The sequence below is a fragment of the Macaca thibetana genome, chromosome 7 (genome assembly GCF_024542745.1).
Source record: "Macaca thibetana thibetana isolate TM-01 chromosome 7, ASM2454274v1, whole genome shotgun sequence".
Taxonomy (NCBI): Eukaryota; Metazoa; Chordata; class Mammalia; order Primates; family Cercopithecidae; genus Macaca; species Macaca thibetana.
Window position 1 is genome coordinate 160,475,377 of NC_065584.1, and position 17,930 is coordinate 160,493,306.

Here is a 17,930-nt window from a genome sequence, read left to right on the forward strand (position 1 = left end):
ATGTGGAGAAGGTTAATAGCATGGGGTGTCTGGAGGTGCCAAGCCTTGGGCATGAGAGGAGCAGGATGCCCCACAGGTCTGGGGGCCCGTGGGAGGGGCAGGAAGAGTGCTGCGTGTATGGGCTTCTCTCTGGAAGGTGCGTCAGTGAGCGTCCAGGGCTGTATATTAATAGATGTGTATTTGTGTGTGCCCGCAAGCATGTGGGTGGCTGCTGGGGGTGTGCTTTGGGTTTGAGTAAGGCTGTGTGTTTGTGTGTGTGTGCGCGTGTGTGGGCCGGGAGCTGCCAGGACAGAGCAATGATTGTGCCTGGGCCTGTCCTGCCCTTCGCTGCCCGCCTGCCATTACTTGGCTGGGCCTGGCTCCATGAAAGGGGCTGTGTGTTCTTGGAGGGTTCCTGCCCCTCCTGCTCGGCGCCCATAGAGAGGTTTGCTAAAGGTGGGTATGTCCTCAGGCTTCCCACCCTTCCTCCTCATGAACAGGGCACTGCTGTCTGGGCCTGAGGGTGGGGTGGCTCCATCCTTCCTGAGACCTAGGCCTGGGGGCACAGAAAAAGCCTGTGTCCTTCCCTCCCAAGTCCCTTCTCAGGGGCTAGGGGAAACCTCGGTCAAGGTCCCCAGCAAGCCTCCTCTGGCAGGGCAAGGGCTGCGCTGGCATCTCCGGGCTCCCTGGAGGCACTGCTAGGAGGAGTGTGGATGGGCCCCTGAGGCTTCCATCCTGACGCCCAGCCCTCTGTCTGACACCAGGCTCTGGGGACAAGGGGTCACCGTGAGGGGAGCATCTCTGCCCATCAGGCCCGCTTCCCCCTGCCAGGGCCCCACCTTCCCCAGCCAGCCCAGGGCCAGGTCTCAGGCACAGATGCCTCTTCCAGGCTGAGGGTTGCTGTGGGCTCTGTTCCTTCTGAGTCCTCAGAAGGCTGCCTCTGTCCCTGTATCTGCTCCATCTCTCCTTCGACTCTGGCCATCCCTGCTGCCAGGCTCTGCCTCTGCTCCCCCTGGTCTCCCCCTAGCTCTTTGGCTCCCTCTTCCCTCTGCCCCATCCTGGCTGTCTCTGGGCACATCACCCTTTGCCCTAGGACAGTCTGGAGGGCCTGGCCCGGGGCCTCCTGCCTCCCCAGCCCGGGGCCCCACCCTTCATGGGTGCTGAGTCCCACAGCGTCAGCGTTCTCTGTAGCTCAAGCCTGCGGCAGGGCACTCAGCTTCCACCTTCCAGACAGACACACTGAGGCTCCAGAGAAGCGATTTGACAAAGAGAAGCAGAAAGAGATCCAGCAGGCCCAGCATCACCCGTGTGAGCCCCACCCACCCAGGCACCCCCACTACACCCCACTCTCTGGCAGTGGATCCCTGTGTGCCCCACTCCTACCACATTCCCGGTTGCCTGGGGGCAGCCCCACAGCCAGGCTGCGTCATGGGAGCAGTAGCATTCCTGGGTGTCTGCTGCTGCCTGACTTTATAAGGGAGAAAGTCTGGGAGCCTGAAGTTGCTGGGCAGGATGGCTGGTGGAGAAGTGCCTGGGCCCGTAGTTGAGGGTGAGGGCAGGAGACCTGGACATCTGTATGTGGGGGAAGGACACCCAGTGCCACAGAAACAGAGCAGGAGGTGAGAGGTGGAATGCGTAAGGGAGACCCATTCATTCATTCACTCAATCACAAATACAGCAATGCAGTGATGGGAATCAAAGAAGACAGCCAACATGGGAGAAAGTTATTAAAACTGAGAAGGAGAAATCAAGATGCCCTCCTCCATAAAGACTGAATTCACATACAGACCGAGGCCCGAGGAAGGGGATGGAGGAGGAAAACTCGAGGGAGACAGAGAAGGCGGGATGTTGGCAGCAAGCCTGTTGCTATGCACAGGAGTGAGGAGGGGACACCCAGCCAGCCTGCTGGGGAGGGAGGGCCCTGCTCCAAGATGAAGCTGGACTTCTCCACCATAGCCCCTCGGAGTTTTGCACCACGGGTAGAGATCCTGGCTCCGGGTCTAGGCAGGCAGGGGTGAGGGAGTCTGAGGGGGCTGTGGGCTGGGGTGCTCTGGGAGGGCCAAGGCCAGGATGAAGGGCTGTCTGTCTCCCCTATGGGTGTGTGTGTGGTGGGGCGGGGGTGGGGTCGTGGCTCACCTGGGGGCTGAATGCCGGCTGTGTGAGAGCATGGACAGGCCAGGTGCGCTTCCCCAGCAGCAGACCCTCCCTGAGGTCACCTGGCCCTCTAGACCTCAGGTCAGTTCCCCTCCCCTTGCACCTCCAAGGGACTCCCCGATTTTTCTTCCACCAGCAATCTACTTTCAAGCCAGCAGGCGGGGCGTGGGCGAGTGTGTGTGCGAGAGTGTGGGTCAGTGTCACGTGTACACGTGTGTGGCGGCAAGGCAAGCGAGGAGGGGGGGTGCTGAGTCCACGGTCTGGCCCCACTGTGGGCCCTGGATACTGAGCCATAACTGGAGGCTCCCTCCCCAGCACATTGGTCTCCCTGGGCTCCTCGGGCAAGGGAGAAGCTGTCTGATGTGCTTACTCAGGTGCCAGCCCCTCTCAAACCTCCTCTCGGCAGACCCCCCAGGCTCAGCCACCCACACTGAACTGTCGCCTTCCCCCAACCTGTTACTCTGAGGGTTACAAGGGGGTAGGTTACAGGGGAGACTTAAGGTCAGTCTAAGGGGACCACATAACCTCCCCAGTGATGACATTGGGGTCACCAGGGCTCAGGCTAGATGGCTCATCGCTGGCCAGGGTGGGCTGCCTGGGAGACACTCACACACCTGCAGACCCCACAGGGCTCACTGCCCATTAGCCACTCTTCCTGGCTGCTTCCAGACTGGGATTCCACCACCCAGGGCCATTCTCATGGCCCACGGACTGCCTGCTCCTCTCCTGTCCCATGAGCTACCGAAATGTGGACAACAGTAGGTTAGTTCCAAATCCCATGGAGCTTACAACAGCAGCCGTCCTCTCAGGAGACACTGCTTTATCCCAGTGGAGCACTGGGGTGCCAGGCACCTGCTCGGGTGACTGCCTCCATGTCTAAATGCTGCAGAGACCTCTGTTGGGGTCAGGGCAGCACCAAGAACTCTTGAGCCAAGAGACACACACTCAGGTCAGCTGACCTTCTGTTTAGTGGCCTTTCCGGTCCCCTGCAAGGCCAAGGAAGCCAGGGAGGAAAACAGTTTCCTCAGCTATTGGCTGGGCCCTGACCCTGGTCACTGGCCTCAGCTGCAGTCCTCTAACCAAGCGCTCTGAGTCACCCACCTGGAGGAGCATGTACTGGGGAACATTTCCAGTTAAGGGAACCCGTCTGGAAGAAGAGTGGAAGCAGGGGCAGGTGGGGTGGGAGAAGCTGAGCTTGGTCCACAGAGGCTGATAGGGGCCGCACGCTGGGCTCCCGGCCACATGTCCCAACCCTGGGGCCTAGTGGAGCACAGAGGAAGCAGGAGGGGAAATGAGAGGTTTTGAGGGAAGAAGCAGCCCAGAGTCCACCCAGGCTGGAGGGCTGGGCCGGGGGAGGAGGAAGCGGGGCCTCAATGGTGTCTTTGTGCAGGCCCTGCTGCTCCCCAGGCCTCAGGCGAGGAGGGTGGGGTGGCTGCGGAGGGGAGTGGTTCCAAGAGGCTTTTCCCTGCCTTATAATTTTCCCCCTTGTACAGGGAGATGGGTGGGTTTCCAGGCCCCTTCCGTAACCTCCTTTCTCCCCACTTTCCTGGCCCTAGCGGATCTGGGACCCTCACCTCAGTGGACCCAGGCTGGGGTAAGGTTTCTGGCAGGGAAGAGAAGAGTGAAGGACCCTCACTTGGCACTGGGGCTGCCCAGCACCCCCCTCCCAGGCCCAGCAGGCTCCTGGGAGGCATCTCCCATTTTACAGGTGAGGAAACTGAGGCTCAGAGAGCGCAGTCCTCTGCGCTAGCCTGTGGAGCAGCGGCAGGGCTGGGACTTAAGCTCCTGCGGGTGTGGCTCCAGAGCTGGGGGCTGTGGGTGTCGGCAGGGCACATGCACCGTGTGTACACCCAGAGAGGCGTGGTGGGTTTACTTGCTGCCTGTGAATCGGAAGTGGAGCATCTGCCGAGGGCCCCAGTGGGAGGAGGGTGTGAGAGCTGGACCCCAGCCTGGGGAAGACACACTCTTTCCCTTCTTGTCCCCTGGGGCTCTTCTGTCAGGGCCGGGTGGAGGGGGCAGCGAGGAGGGGAGGGAAGCATCTGCTCTCCTTGGAAGGTTTGGCAGCCCCGCCTCTCTGGCTCTGGGGCTGGCTGCATGGGGACGGCCCTTCTGCAGGGGCTGGCGGGGGATGACTCAGTCTAGAAGTCAGTGATAAGTGCCAGCCCTGCCCACTGGAGACTTGGAGGTCCGGGAGGAGGGTGGAGAGACAGGGGGTCTGGGTAGGAGCTGCCCCCAGGAGGCTGAGGGCCAGGCTCTCTCCTGGGCCGCATCCAGGACCAGGCAGCCCATGGCTCATCTCTGAGTCTCCCCTTGGCTCTGGCAGCAGAAACCGCCAAAGACAGGGCTGTTGGGGCGGCGTCTCGGGGCTTCCCCAGCCTGGCGGGCTGGGTCTGGAGATAGTGAGTGTGAGTTGGGGTGGGGGAAGAACAGAGGAAATGGTGACTGTGGGTTTGGATGGCTGCCTGGACCTGAAATCTGGTGGCACAACTTGTGCACAGTAGCTTGTGTGCCTCCTCCTCAGTTCCCCTGTCTGAATACAGGGCAGATGCCTAGGTCAGGACTCACACCCCCAGCCCACACACAGGGCTCAGAGCCATGTGCTTCCATGCTTTCCCTGGCCTCAGTGTCCCCATCTGTAAAAGGGGACCTGGATAGAGGGACCCAGATCTGGCCTCTGACCAGCCCAGCAGACTGGCAAGAGGTGTGGCCACTACTGTGGGTACAGTAAAGCCACCTCTGGCCTAAATGGCCACAGGTCCGGCCAGACTGGAAACTCTCGAGGACAGGACCAGGGCCCACATCCCCTGCCCAGGGCGTGTGTGCAGCCAGGAGGCCCACGGACCGGTGATGAGGGAGGTGACAACAGTATCTAAGGGAACGAAAGGATCAAATGAGGTAGCATTTGGCCTGCATGAGGGGTTTTCTATCAGGCAGAGCTGTCCCACCACAGCAGGCCCGGGCACTGGTCGTGCTCCATCGGGAGGGCATTGCCGGGAAGGTGCACCAGGAAACCTCAGTGTCCTTGCTAGTGGACCTCTGAGCTAACCAGGCCCATCAGAGATCCCGAGACTGAGACCTCTCTTCCTGGGCAGGCCTGGCTCCTCCTGGAATAGGTTCCCGCCTAGCACCACCACCTGTCAACTGCCTGGAAGCCTGCAGCCTGTGGGCCCCCCGGAGCCGTGCCCACCACGGCCACACTCCCCCTGGCCCTCCTTTTCCCTCCCGGCCTCAGGCCCAGCCTCTTTGCTGATGCACCATGTCTCTCTCCCTGGCACCAACTCTCCAGGACTCCCGGCCCCTGCCAGTGTCCCTCAGATGTCCACGCCACGAACACCCATAGGAACCCCCAAGCCCAACCCCACCCAAAGCAAGGAGGACTCAGTGTCCTCTCCCCTACAGCCTGCTCCCCAGCCCCGTGAAGGTCCAACTGTCCACCGTTGCTGAGTAGACATCTGAGGGTTGCGCTGGACTCTCCTCCTCCTCCCTCCCCGTGGCCACTGCTAACTAATACTCAGGTTCCATCCTTCCTGCTCCCAAACTCTCCTTCAAATTCATCTCCCTCTCTTGCTCCCGGTCCATCCATAAGGCAACTGGCCACGGTCCTTGGTCCGGTTTAATGAATCTCCTGCCTCCCTTTGCTAATAGCAGCCCCAGTTAACCCAAACTGAAAGCCGCTCCCTCAGCCAGCCTCCCTTGCCTGGAAGCCTTTGGTGGCTCCCCCTGCTCCAGGGTCAGGACCCCACCCCCGAGTGGCACTGAAGGCCAGGGTGCCCTAGACTCTGCCTGCCAGAGTCTCCTGCTGTCTTCCACGGACACGCCACGCCTCTGCCTCACTGGATCCTACACTGCTTTTGCACAAGCCTAGCAGGGCCTGCCTGCTGCCTTCGCTCAGGATGGGCCTGCTGCCCAGCCAGCTCTTCTCTCCTGTCCGCCTGTGAACTGTCCTCATGCTCTTTCAGGAAAAAAGCCCAAAGCACCTTCTTTGTCCTTGGGGTGCAAACACACTCGCTGTGGCCCAGGGGCTGTGCTGTTGTCACCTCTCTCCATTTACACTGTGAGCCTTGGGGACAAGACTAACCTTGCTTGGGGACAGGAGGTGGGAGGAAAGGAGGGAGAGGCTGCCTCTGGGAGCTTGCCTCAGCCCTCCCCACCTTGTCTTACCTCCAGGCTCCTTTCCAGGCCTCCTCTGCCCTCCAGGGCCCCAGGGCTGAGGCAGAGGACTGGACACAATGGCCTGGAAGGGCTCGAGGGACTGTCACAGCCAGAGACTGCTTTTCTGGGCCTGTGGTGACAGTCTGGTGCTTGTTTTTAAAGAAAATAGAATCTGAGCCCCTATTTATAGCCGGAGGCCACAGCCACAGACAGGAGACGATGGGGTTTGAGGCTTACGGCCCCTGCTCTGGCTTGGCTGGGAGGTGGGGCCATTCCCAGGCCCCCCTGCCCGCCTTTCTCAACTCCCAAGGAAGTGCCTGTGGGATCCTGACACTCCCTGGGACAGGATGTAGCCGGGGAGGACCTGGTGAGGGGGCGGAACATTTCTCAGGATTGGTCCCTGGGGCCCGGAGTCCCTTGTGGGAATGGGAGGAGGTGAGGGTCTGTTATGTCTACTGAGAAGGCAGAGAGGGCCCTGGGGAGGGGTGGGGTGCTGGCAGCAGGGAGCACTCTGACTGCCACGAACCGGAACCGGGTAAAGGAGAAGGGAAGGAGAACAGAGCAGGATTGGAAAGATGGGCAGACAGAGAGACAGGGTGGGAAAGACAGACGGAAAGAGATGGAGGAACCAGAGCCAGGGGTGGGAAGGGACAGAGAGATGGAGAGAGCAGGATGGGGGGGCGGACAGAGAGACAGGGGAAAGCTCTGCAGCCCGGTTGACCCTTAGCAGGGGCAGACAGAAGCCGTGAGTGGAGACTGAAGTGTGGCTTCCGTCCCATAGAAAGTCTTCATGGTGCTCCATGCAGCGTGGTCAGAGTCTGGGTAGAGCCGGTGAGGACGGAGGGAGCAGGCGCCTCTGTGGCCTTCACCCCGGAAGGCCAGGCCTCGCCCACCCCCAGCCCCCAGGGCCCAGGGCCTGGAGACCCTCTATTCCTGGCAGTCCTGCAGGGGAGGCCCAGGCCTGTTGGAGGCAACACAATGCGGTGGGGCAGAGCCCAGATTGACCTTGTCACCAAGATCCCCAAGGACTGTCTTGGGCACGGCCAGGACCTCAGGCCAGGATCTCGAGGGACAGGTCTGGTCTCTGGCTTGTTATGGGATGAGTTCCCTAGGCCTGGAGGGCTCACAAGCTAAGGCTATGGCCTGGACTCACTCCTACTGCCAGCCTCTACTCAGACCCCTCCCTTGGCTGCGCTTGTAGGGGGCTGCGGGGTAACTGTAGCCTGGGGCATGTGTCATGGAGCCACAAGCAGTGACTCAGACAGTTAAAAAAGGAGCAGCTCTGAGTGGTGACTCAGTTGGCTCTGGAGGGGCTGGGTGGGTCTGGCTGGTACAAGATGGGGTGGTCTGGGTTTATTTTTGGCAGGGCGGGGCTGGGGCCAGGGGTGGAAGATGGGAACCGGGGGTGGAGAGGAGCCGCTGCTCTCATCCCGGGGAGAGCCCCGGGGCTCCATGCCAACTTAGGAAAGCGGCTTTCCAGTGCCAGGGAGCCCTGGCAGGCTGGCTGCTTCTCAGCCCCACTCCAGGCCTAGCCTGCCTTGCTGCTTGGCCCAGGACAAGCAGCTGGCTCTCTAGATAGAGGCAGAGCCCCCTGTCCTGTTCCCAAGAGGCTTAAGCGCAGAATTTAGAGCTGACCCAGGAGACTGAAGATTCCACTCAGAGGCCCAAATAGGGCCAGGGGTCTCCCCAAGGTCACACAGTGGGGCCAGGAAGCCCAAGGGCTGTGGCACCATCACCCAGCTGGCTGAGGTCTCTACAATATCTCCCCAACTCCAGGGCTGTCCACGGTTGGAGGGGCAGCCCCTGTCTGAGTACCCACCCCTGGAGGGGCTCAGCCAGGCTCCAGATGGGTGGCCAGAAGCACATGGGCCCCAGATGCCCAGAGATGGAACCTCGGCCAGGAGCAGCCACCTGGATTCCGTTAGCACACGTGGGTGGGGGGCCTAGCCAGGCCCTGCCCAAGGGTCTGTGGAGAAGAGTCACCACTATGGGGGTGAAGGCATTGGGAGCCTGCACAATAGGATCTCAGCCTGGGAGCTGAGGCGTGGGCCAGCTCCTGTCCGGGGTCCCTCCAGTGTCCCTGCTCTGAGCTGCACACCCCGCTCTGCAGTCACCTCAGTCACCTCCCCACACCTTCCCCTACGCTGAGCTCACACATACACCCATACCCCTGAGGGGTCCTAGCAGCCCAGAGCGGAGAGGGCTGTCCCCTCCCCTCAGTCTGGATTTCTGCTCCTCGTGATGCAGCCACCACTGCTTATATCATGAGTGCTGGTAAGAGCACCATGGTGACTCTGGCAGGTGAGCTCTCTCACGTCCCTGGGCCCTGGCCTCCAGCCCCCACCTCCAGAGAGGGACTTGCAAGGGGCTGGTAGAGAACAGAGAAAAGAAAGGCTTCTAGAGTACCCCACCCCATAAAAGGTCCTGGTGCCTGCTCATTCTCTTCTCCCCACCCACCTGCTCTGGGGACCGGGGGTTCCTGCTGTGCCCCGGCCCAGTGAGCTCCATCCTAGGGGCTGCTAGGCTTGGGAGAAATAGGCCCTGGGGAGGGGCTGTCCCCAGTTCTTCTAGCACTGGGAGAGGGGTGTGGGCCTCAGCCCAGTTAGCCAGACAGATGCAGACCCCCAGCCCCTCCCACCTTCTGAAGGGTCCTGGGCTGGCAGGCAGCCGCTGGCTGATCCCCCCTCAAGAGCCCACCTCTCCTTTTCCACGTCACCTGGTCCCACACAGACTCACAGGGCCACCTCCTCCAAGCCTTTGCCTCGGAACCTTCCTTAAAGATTCCTAAGCAGAAGCCCCACGTGGCCGGGCCGCTCCACCCTGGGAAGAAGATGCTAATAGCAGAGTGACTGCAGCCTCAGGAGCAGACGCCACTGAGCATTGATTCCAGGCACAGTGTCTTGCTTAATTCTCACAACACATAAGAGGTTGAAATTATTTATCCCCATTTTATAGAGGAGAAAACTGAGGCTCAGAAAGACAGAGTTACTTGCTCAAGGTCACGCATGGGGTGTTAGGGCTGGAATTCAATCTGAGCCCTCTAACGCCGTGTTTTACCACCCGTGCCTGGCCTCCCGCTTCCCTGTATGGGTGCCCACAGCTCAGCACTCAGAGGAGGGAGAGGTGGGGCCTGGGTCAGGGCTGAGGGGCAGGGGAGGAGCTCCCTCTCAGCTGCCCGCAGACTCCCAAAAAGGGAGATTTGCTCCTTCCTTGGCCAGGGTGGGAAGTAAGAGTGTGTGTGTGTATGTGTCTGTGTGCATGTCTGTGTATGTCTGTGTGTGTGTCTGTGTGCGTGTGTGTGTGCGTATGAGTGTCTGTGTGTCTATGTGTGTATGTGCGTGTCTGTGTCTGTGTGTGTGTATGCGTATGTGTGTGTCTGTGTCTATGTATGTCTGTGTGTGTGTCTGTGTGTGTCTATGTCTCTGTGTGTCTCTGTGTGTGTCTATGTCTCTGTGTGTCTATGTGCATATGTGTCTGTATCTCTATGTGTGTGTGTCTGTGTGTGTATGTGTCTGTGTCTCTATGTATCTGTGTGTGTCTGTGTGTGTGCGTTTGTCCGTGTCTATGTCTCTATGTGTATGTGTCTGTGTGTGTCTCTGTGTGTGTGTATGTCTGTGTGTGTATGTGTGTGTGTGTCTGTGTGTGTATATGTCTGCGTGTGTATATGTGTGTGTATGTCTGTGTGTGTATGTGTGTGTATGTGTCTGTCTCTATGTGTGTGTGTATGTGTGTGTGTGTCTGTGTGTGTGTATGTGTGTATGTCTGTGTGTGTGTATGTGTCTGTCTCTATGTGTATGTGTGTGTCTGTGTGTCTGTGTGTGTATGTGTGTGTGTATGTCTGTGTGTGTGTATGTGTGTGTGTATGTCTGTGTGTGTGTGTGTATGTGTATGTGTCTGTCTCTGTGTGTGTGTGTATGTCTGTGTGTGTGTGTATGTGTGTGTATGTCTGTGTGTGTGTATGTGTGTGTATGTGTGTGTGTATGTGTATGTGTGTGTGTATGTGTGTATGTCTGTGTGTGTGTGTATGTGTCTGTCTCTATGTGTATGTGTATGTCTGTGTGTGTCTGTGTGTGTATGTCTGTGTGTGTCTGTGTGTGTGTCTGTGTGTGTGTATGTGTGTGTATGTCTGTGTGTGTGTGTATGTCTGTGTGTGTGTATGTGTGTGTGTATGTGTTTGTCTCTATGTGCATGTGTGTGTGTGTCTGTCTCTGTGTGTATATGTGTGTGTATGTGTGTGTGTGTATGTCTGTGTGTGTATGTCTGTGTGTGTGTATGTGTGTGTATGTGTGTGTCTGTGTGTGTGTATGTCTGTGTGTGTGTGTGTGTGTGTGTGTGTGTGTGTGTGTGTGTGTGTATGTCTGTGTGTGTGTATGTGTCTGTCTCTATGTGTATGTGTGTGTGTGTGTGTGTATGTGTCTGTCTCTATGTGTATGTGTGTGTGTGTGTATGTCTGTGTGTGTGTGTCTGTGTGTATGTCTGTGTGTGTGTATGTGTCTGTCTCTATGTGTGTGTGTGTGTGTGTGTATGTGTCTGTCTCTATGTGTATGTGTGTGTGTGTGTATGTCTGTGTGTGTGTGTCTGTGTGTATGTCTGTGTGTGTGTATGTGTCTGTCTCTATGTGTATGTGTGTGTGTGCGTGTCTGTGTGTGTGTATGTCTCTCTATGTGTATGTGTGTGTCTATGTGTCTGTGTGTGTGTATGTGTGTATGTGTGTGTGTCTGTGTGTGTGTATGTGTCTGTCTCTATGTGTATATGTGTGTGTGTCTGTCTCTATGTGTGTGTGTGTCTATGTGTGTGTGTGTATGTGTGTGCATGTGTGTGTGTCTGTGTGTGTGTGTGTATGTGTCTGTCTCTATGTGTATGTGTGTGTGTATGTGTCTGTCTCTATGTGCATGTGTGTGTCTGTGTGTGTGTATGTGTCTGTCTCTATGTGCATGTGTGTGTGTGTCTGTGTGTGTGGCTAGGCCTCAGGCCTGCCTGGGTGGCCTCCAGCTGCAGGAGAGCTGGTCTGGCCCCAGCCGCTGTGCACAGGGAAGGGGCAGGGAGAAGCGGGTGTCGTGGGAATCAGTGTCCTGGTCCTACTGGTATTTATAGCTGCCCCTTCCTGAAATGTGGGTGGGGGAAGGGGCTGCTCTTAGGTGGGAACGGAAGTTGGTCTCCTCTCCCCAGCCCCCTCTATCTCCCCAGAGAGTGGACTGGCCCAGGCCAGAGGGCCGGCTCTGGCGGTGGGACGAGGCACTGTGTCCTGAGTTGGCGGTTTTCCCTGGGGCTGCTGGCTCAGGGGTGGGACACTCCTTGCCTGCTGAGCAACACTGTGTGTGTGTGTGAGAGAGTGTGTGTGTGTGTGAGAGTGTGTGTGAGTGAGTGTGTGTGTGTGTGTGAGAGTGTGTGTGTGTGTGTGAGTGAGTGTATGAGTGTGAGCGTTGTGTGAGTGTGACAGTGTGTATATGTGTGTGTGTGTGTGTGTGTAAGCGTGTGTGTGTACGCACACACATAAGAACTTTTTTTTTTTAGATGAACCCTCACTCACTCTGTCGCCCAGGCTGGAGTGCAGTGACGCGATCTTAGCTCACTATAACATCTGCCTCCCAGGTTCAAGTGATTCTCATGCCTCAGTCTCCCGAGTAGCTGGGATTACAGGCATCGCCAGCACACCCAGCTAATTTTTGTATTTTTAGTAGAGACACTGGGTGTCAGGCTGAAGAAGGTCATGGACCGGGGACAGAGGCCAGGTGAGGGTGGGGGGAGAAAGGCCTATAACCCCACAGAGATGGAGGGCAGGGCCCCAGGAGAGGCACAGTCCAGGTCATGGGTCTCAGAGCAATCTGTGGTTAGAACAGGCTCCTGGGGGTGGCGATGCTGGAGCTGAGCCTTGGAGGATGAGGAAAGGGAAGGCCGGTTGCATGGAGCAGCTTAAGCAGAAGTGGAAGGGTGCCAGCCGTTACGGGTTATTATCTGATGGCCTAGTTCTACCTGATCAGCCAGTCTGTGGGACACAGGATCACCTTGACCAGGGAGGATGATATATTTGGGGAGAGAAAGACATAGTGTAGCACAGTTGAGCATCCCTAATCTGAAAATTCAAAATCCAAATGCCCTTAAATTTTTGAGTGCCAATAGGATGCCACCAGTGGAAAATCCCACACATAAGAACTTTTTTTTTAGATGAACCCTCACTCACTCTGTCGCCCAGGCTGGAGTGCAGTGACGTGATCTTAGCTCACTGCAACATCTTCCTCCCAGGTTCAAGTGATTCTCACGCCTCCGTCTCCCCAGTAGCTGGGATTACAGGCGCCGCCAGCACACCCAGCTAATTTTTGTATTTTTAGTAGAGACAGGGTTTCACCATGTTGGCCAGGCTGGTCTCGAACTCCTGAGCTCAGGTGACCCACCCACCTCAGCCTCCCAAAGTGTTGGGATTACAGGCGTGAGCCACCACACCTGGCCTCCACACATAAGAACTTAACATAAATTTCTCTCAGGCAAAAAATTCTTTAAAAAAATCTATAACGTTACCTTCAGCCTATGTGTACAAGGTGTATATGAAACACAAATCAGTTTCATGTTTAGACTTGGGTCCCATCTTCAAAATATCTCATTATATATAACAAATATTCCAAAAGCCAAAAAATTCCTAAATCTGAAACACTTCAGGTCCCCAACGTTTCAGATAAGGGACACTCAGCCAGTGTGGCATGAGGGCCAGCAAGCAGGGGCAGGAGCAGGAAGCTGGGGCAGGAAAGGCCACACAGCCCCAGGCCTGCTGTGAGGAAGCTGGGACCATCTTCTGCTCCCGGCTTCCAGTCTCCCAGACTTGGGGAAGGACATCTTCCAAGAGCCCTTACTACCAATCTTCATGGAACCCAAGAATTCATGCGGCTCTGCATGAATTGGGGTGGGGCAAGCATCCCATAATCCCAAGCTCAGCCGCCTCCAGGCTGGCTCAGCTGGAAAGCCCTGGGGTGCGTTGGAGCACAGCTGGAAAATCCCTGGTTGGCTCAGTGATCTCTACACCCCTCTGGGGACCAGGCTGTGAGCCCTACGATGGGGGAGACCCCTGAGCGAAGCAGGTGGGATGTGTGCTCCCGGGGAGCTGCTGGTCCTGAGGGTGAAGCTACCGCCCAAACCAGGGAGAAAGAGTAGGGAGCTCACCCCCTAATCTGCTGAGGACTCGCTGTGTGACTCTGAACAAGGAGGCTCCTCTCTCCGAGCCTGGGTTTCCCCAGGATCCACTGGGCGCTGGTCTGGGGTCAGGGGTTTCTGCAGTAAGTTCCGGGAAGGGAGACAGCCTCACTGACACGCCTCAACCTTAGGCCACAGGAGAGCCACACTGAAGTGTTGAAGCAGGAGCGATGGCTGGAGGCCTGGCTAACACACGCCAAGGCTGGCAGAGCCCGCGGGCTCCTCCACAGGCTGGGAGCGGCATGGGCGTGGGGAGGAGCTGAGCAAGAGGCAGGAATGCTCAACAGGACAGGCACTGTTCCTGACGGGGCCCACCCCTGCCACCAGGCCACCTTGATGGCAGCCCTACAGCTATGACCCTACAGAGAGACAAACGTGGCTTCATTGGCAACCCCAGCTTTTGGTGGGGGCTTATTTGAAGGGGATTTGCTTAGGCTGTGAGAAAGTGGGGAGGGTTTGGAGAGGGAGAAAATGCTGGCTGGTGGGGGATGGGGAGACAGGAACAAACATCTGGAGTCCTCAGGGAGCTGCCTGTCCCTGCAGACCTCTCTCTTTCCCCTAATGGGGCCTAAGCCCACTGGTGGGTGGCTGTCCACCTGGCCTGATGTGGGGAAGCTCACTGCTGTTGGGGTGAGTGAGAACACCACGGCCTGTGTGCCCAGAGAGAGACCTGAGGCAGTCCCTGCTTTTCTCTGAGCCTCAGTTTCCTCATCTGTAAAATGGGAATGTTGGACAGATATGGTGGCTCACACCTGTAATCCCAGCACTTTGGGAGGCCCAGGTGGGAGGCTTGCTTGAGCCCAGGAGTTCGAGACCAGCCTGGGCAACATAGTGAGAACGAGACCTTATCTCTACAAAAGATAATTACCCTGGTGTGGTGGCACATGCCTGAGGTCCCAGCTACTCAGGAGGCTGAGGTGGGGAGATCGCTTGAGCCTGGGAGGTTGAGGCTGCAGTGACTTTCCTGACCTGCAGGGCTGCTGTGGGGCTGCAGGACTGACAACATGGTTAGTACGCACTATGGGGTGTCCCTGGAGGTAAGAACGCAGCAATAAGACAGCTCTATCCTCTCCCGTTTGGAGTTACGGACCCTCCAGAGAAGCGGAGAGAGCTAGGAACCCTTGCCCCACGGAGGAGCCAAGCACAAAATTATTCATACAAATTCAGTTCCTTCAAACACTCCTCATACAAACTCAGTAGGAATGGTAATATAGTAAATTTGAAACCTGCCCTAAGCCTGCAGCTGGAGGAAGAGTCAGCTCTCTCTACAAGGCTCTATTGATTTGACATATGCTGGGGCGGAGGGCATGTTGGAGGCAAGAGGAGAGCTGGATGGGGCAGGAGTCGGGGGAAAGGCAGTGAAGGAGCAGAGGGACCAGGGAGGGATCAGGCTCCAGTCCCAGACCCAGAGGCCCCTTGTTCATTTGCTCCTGGCCTTGAATAGAAGACACAGCTCAGGGTGGCACGCCGTCCCCATCCTGTGCTCACTTCCTTCCCCGCAAGCGCCACTGACCCAGGTCTTTAAGGTAGGGGACTCGGAGACAGAGGCAGTAGCCTCTGTCCCGGGATCCTGGTCCTGGCCACCTTGTCCAGGTCTGTGAGAGTGGTCGTGTGCACGTGTGTGTGCCCACATCTGTGTGCGCCAGTAAGTGTGGACATCAGGGCTATTTCCAACTCCCCCTCCCCTGCCCGCCTCTCCTGGGCAGCACGCCCAGTTCCCAGACATAGCCTATACACTTCCTCCACGAGCTCCACACGCACCCCACTCCCCTCCTGCCATCATCGACAGCCACCTGGCTCACCTGGCGTGGCCCACCCCGGTCCCCCCAGACGGGCAGCACTAAAAGGCCCTTCTTGTCCTGCCTGGGCGGGCAGGCGTAGGGAGGGAGGCTCTGTTACACTTGGCTCTAGAACAGTTTTTCTCGAGTCCGGGTGGGCTGGGCCAAGGGCGCTGGCCACTGGGCCCCGGCCTGCTCCAGAGGCCTGGGGCGGCACACAAGGTGCACACAAGGCTCAGTGCCTGTCCCGAGCACCATTGGTCCCCTCAAGCCATCATCAGAGGCAGCAGGATCTACCCTGCTTCAGTTTCTTGTACCTGGTGTCCCTGCGGCCGTGCATGCTAAGATACCCCCATCAATTCTGAGTTCCCACCCAGGTAACACACAAGCCCTCCCTGCCAGGTACTCCCCCACCTGGGTCCCACTTCAACTCCTCATATTCTGCCTTTCAAAGTCAGTGATGCCAGGGAAGAGGTGTGGGAGCCACCATCCCTGCCTGCCCTGTGCTCACTGTGACCCCCCGACTAGAATGTCACCTCTTTCCTTCTCTGCCTGTCCTTCCAGTATCGGCTCAAATCCAGTCTCCCCTGACGCCTGGCTCTCTGCTGGGGCCTCCCACACAGCTCAGAAGGAGCTGGACACTGCATCTGTCATCCACACTGTCACAGTGGCCCAAGCCCAGGCCCCCACGCAGGCTGGGAGCACCCTCAAAGCAGGGCTGGGGGCTCTTCCTGGGCTGCTGGGGTTCTTGGTGGAACTCAGAGTACTTTTCTTCCTCTCTGGGGCCTCAGTTTCCCTCTCTATACAAGTGGGAGATTGGTCCAGATGGCCTCTAGGGTGCTGACTGCCAGGCCCCCTGACCCAGATGCCTCAAACGTTGATGAGTGGAGGGAGAGTCTCCCAGCATGCCTCACTTGGATACAGGAGGACAAGGACCTTTGCAGCCAGGGGCATCCGGGAGGGGTGAGAGGGACGCTTCCCTCAGGCAGGAGCTGCCCCTACTGCAGAAATCAGGACAGGGAGCTGGACCAGGAGTGGTGACAGAGATGGGCTGCTGGACAGGAGCTCTCCCACCCCCTCCTCATTTCTGAGTCCTCCTAAAGGCAGGGGGTGGTATAACTTTATAAAACCCCACAGCACCATGCTGTTCTCTTGCCCTAAAACCCTGGTGGCATCTCCTCTGCAATAGGGCATAAGGCCGTGGGCCTCATTTTGCCATTTAAGGCTTCCGTGCCCCAGCCCAGTGGTTCTCCCTGGCCTGTGCTCGAGATGTGCCTCCCAACCAGGCTGCTGGCCTTCCTGTCTCAACACCCCTCTGCTTACGCCCACCTCGGTACCTCTGAGTCAGTGCCCCGGCCTGGAGGACTGACTCCCTTTCCATCCACCAAGGCATGGTTTGAGGACCACCTGTGTCCCGCCCCAGCTTGCCCCTGATTTTCTCCCCTCCATACTTTTCATCCAGATATTTGCTGTTTGAGATTTAATTTGCCTTTCTGCCTCCTGAATGAGTCTCAGTTCAGTCTCTCAATATCCTGTGCCCCTGAGCCTAGCACCATGCCTGCATGCTGTCAGGGCTAAGAAGGTATTTGAGAATGGCTCTCAGTTGAAGCGCAAGGAGGTGGGGGTACTGGAATCCCTCCTTGGCTGGAGGCTGGGGCCTGGATGAGCTGACTGCCCTGGTCACCTTGGATGCTCCCTTCCCCTCTCCCGGGCCGCCCAGCCCATCCCTCAGGCCCTGAGATCTCAGGGGATCTGGTCCCTGCAGGAACAGGGAGCCTGGGGATCCAGCCCTGATTCACCCCGGGGGGTCCTCCCTTGACTCACTTCCCTTCTGGGAACCATGTGATGCCCTCTTTTAGAGCTGCTTCTCCATCTGAAGGGAGAAGGGTGTGGCCTGGGCCCTTGTGAAGGAGGCTCAGGCCCTTCCTTGGCTCCATGTTGCTCTTGGGAATGATCTCGAAGGTGCAGCTGAAGCACTGAATCACACATGGGTAGTGATGATGGATGGGCCCTAAGGCCACAGTTCTTATGGCATAAGTAGAGCTGCCTTCGCTGAAGGAAGAATGCTGTCATGTCGGGGTTTCTGGCATGGAGACAGAGAGGGGATACATCCCAGCACTTCTGTGAAAGCGAACTTCCATTCAGCCTCTGCTGGGTCAGGCGTCAGTGCTGGGATGAGGAGGTGTGGCAGGGGGTGGTCCAGGGCTATCTGTAGGACAAGCCCCCGCTGGGGCACAGTGTATCTGAGGGGCACCGGCTCTGCCTCTAGGAGGCTGAGAGTGGGTGGTGGGTGGGGGGTCCTGCCTGTCAGGAAGAGGAGGAGAGAAGGAAGAGGGGAGGTGGCGGATAGACAGACGGATCCTCAGGGGAGCAAGGAGAGGGGAGAAGGGGCAGAGCTGGGGGGTGGCTGGAGGGGTGTGTGTGGGGGCTGCTCACAGGGGAGGGCAGGGTGGCTCCTTCCTCATTTCCCGCCTTGTTCTCCCCGTTCCTGGCCCGGGGCATCTGAGGCTGGAGGACCCACTTCTCACTGTCGCCGGATCCCTTTGGACCCCAACATAGTCACCCCAAACTTGCCTGGCAAACAAAGCCCGGCCAGCATTGGGGTGCCTCCACTGGTGTCTCGGGCAATCCAAACGGGCAAAGCCACGCCCTAAGCAATCTATGCCTGGGGCACCTGCCCCCGCC

At 57.9% G+C, this 17,930-nt stretch overlaps 2 protein-coding genes across 2 annotated transcripts in view; both read right to left on the reverse strand.

The window, feature by feature from the left end:
• Positions 1–17,930, reverse strand: part of SNUPN (snurportin 1) — a 214,281-nt gene that overhangs the window by 98,307 nt on the left and 98,044 nt on the right. The window lies entirely within an intron of this gene.
• The window catches only part of CSPG4 (chondroitin sulfate proteoglycan 4), a 41,121-nt gene that overhangs the window by 22,784 nt on the left and 407 nt on the right, over positions 1–17,930 (reverse strand). The window lies entirely within an intron of this gene.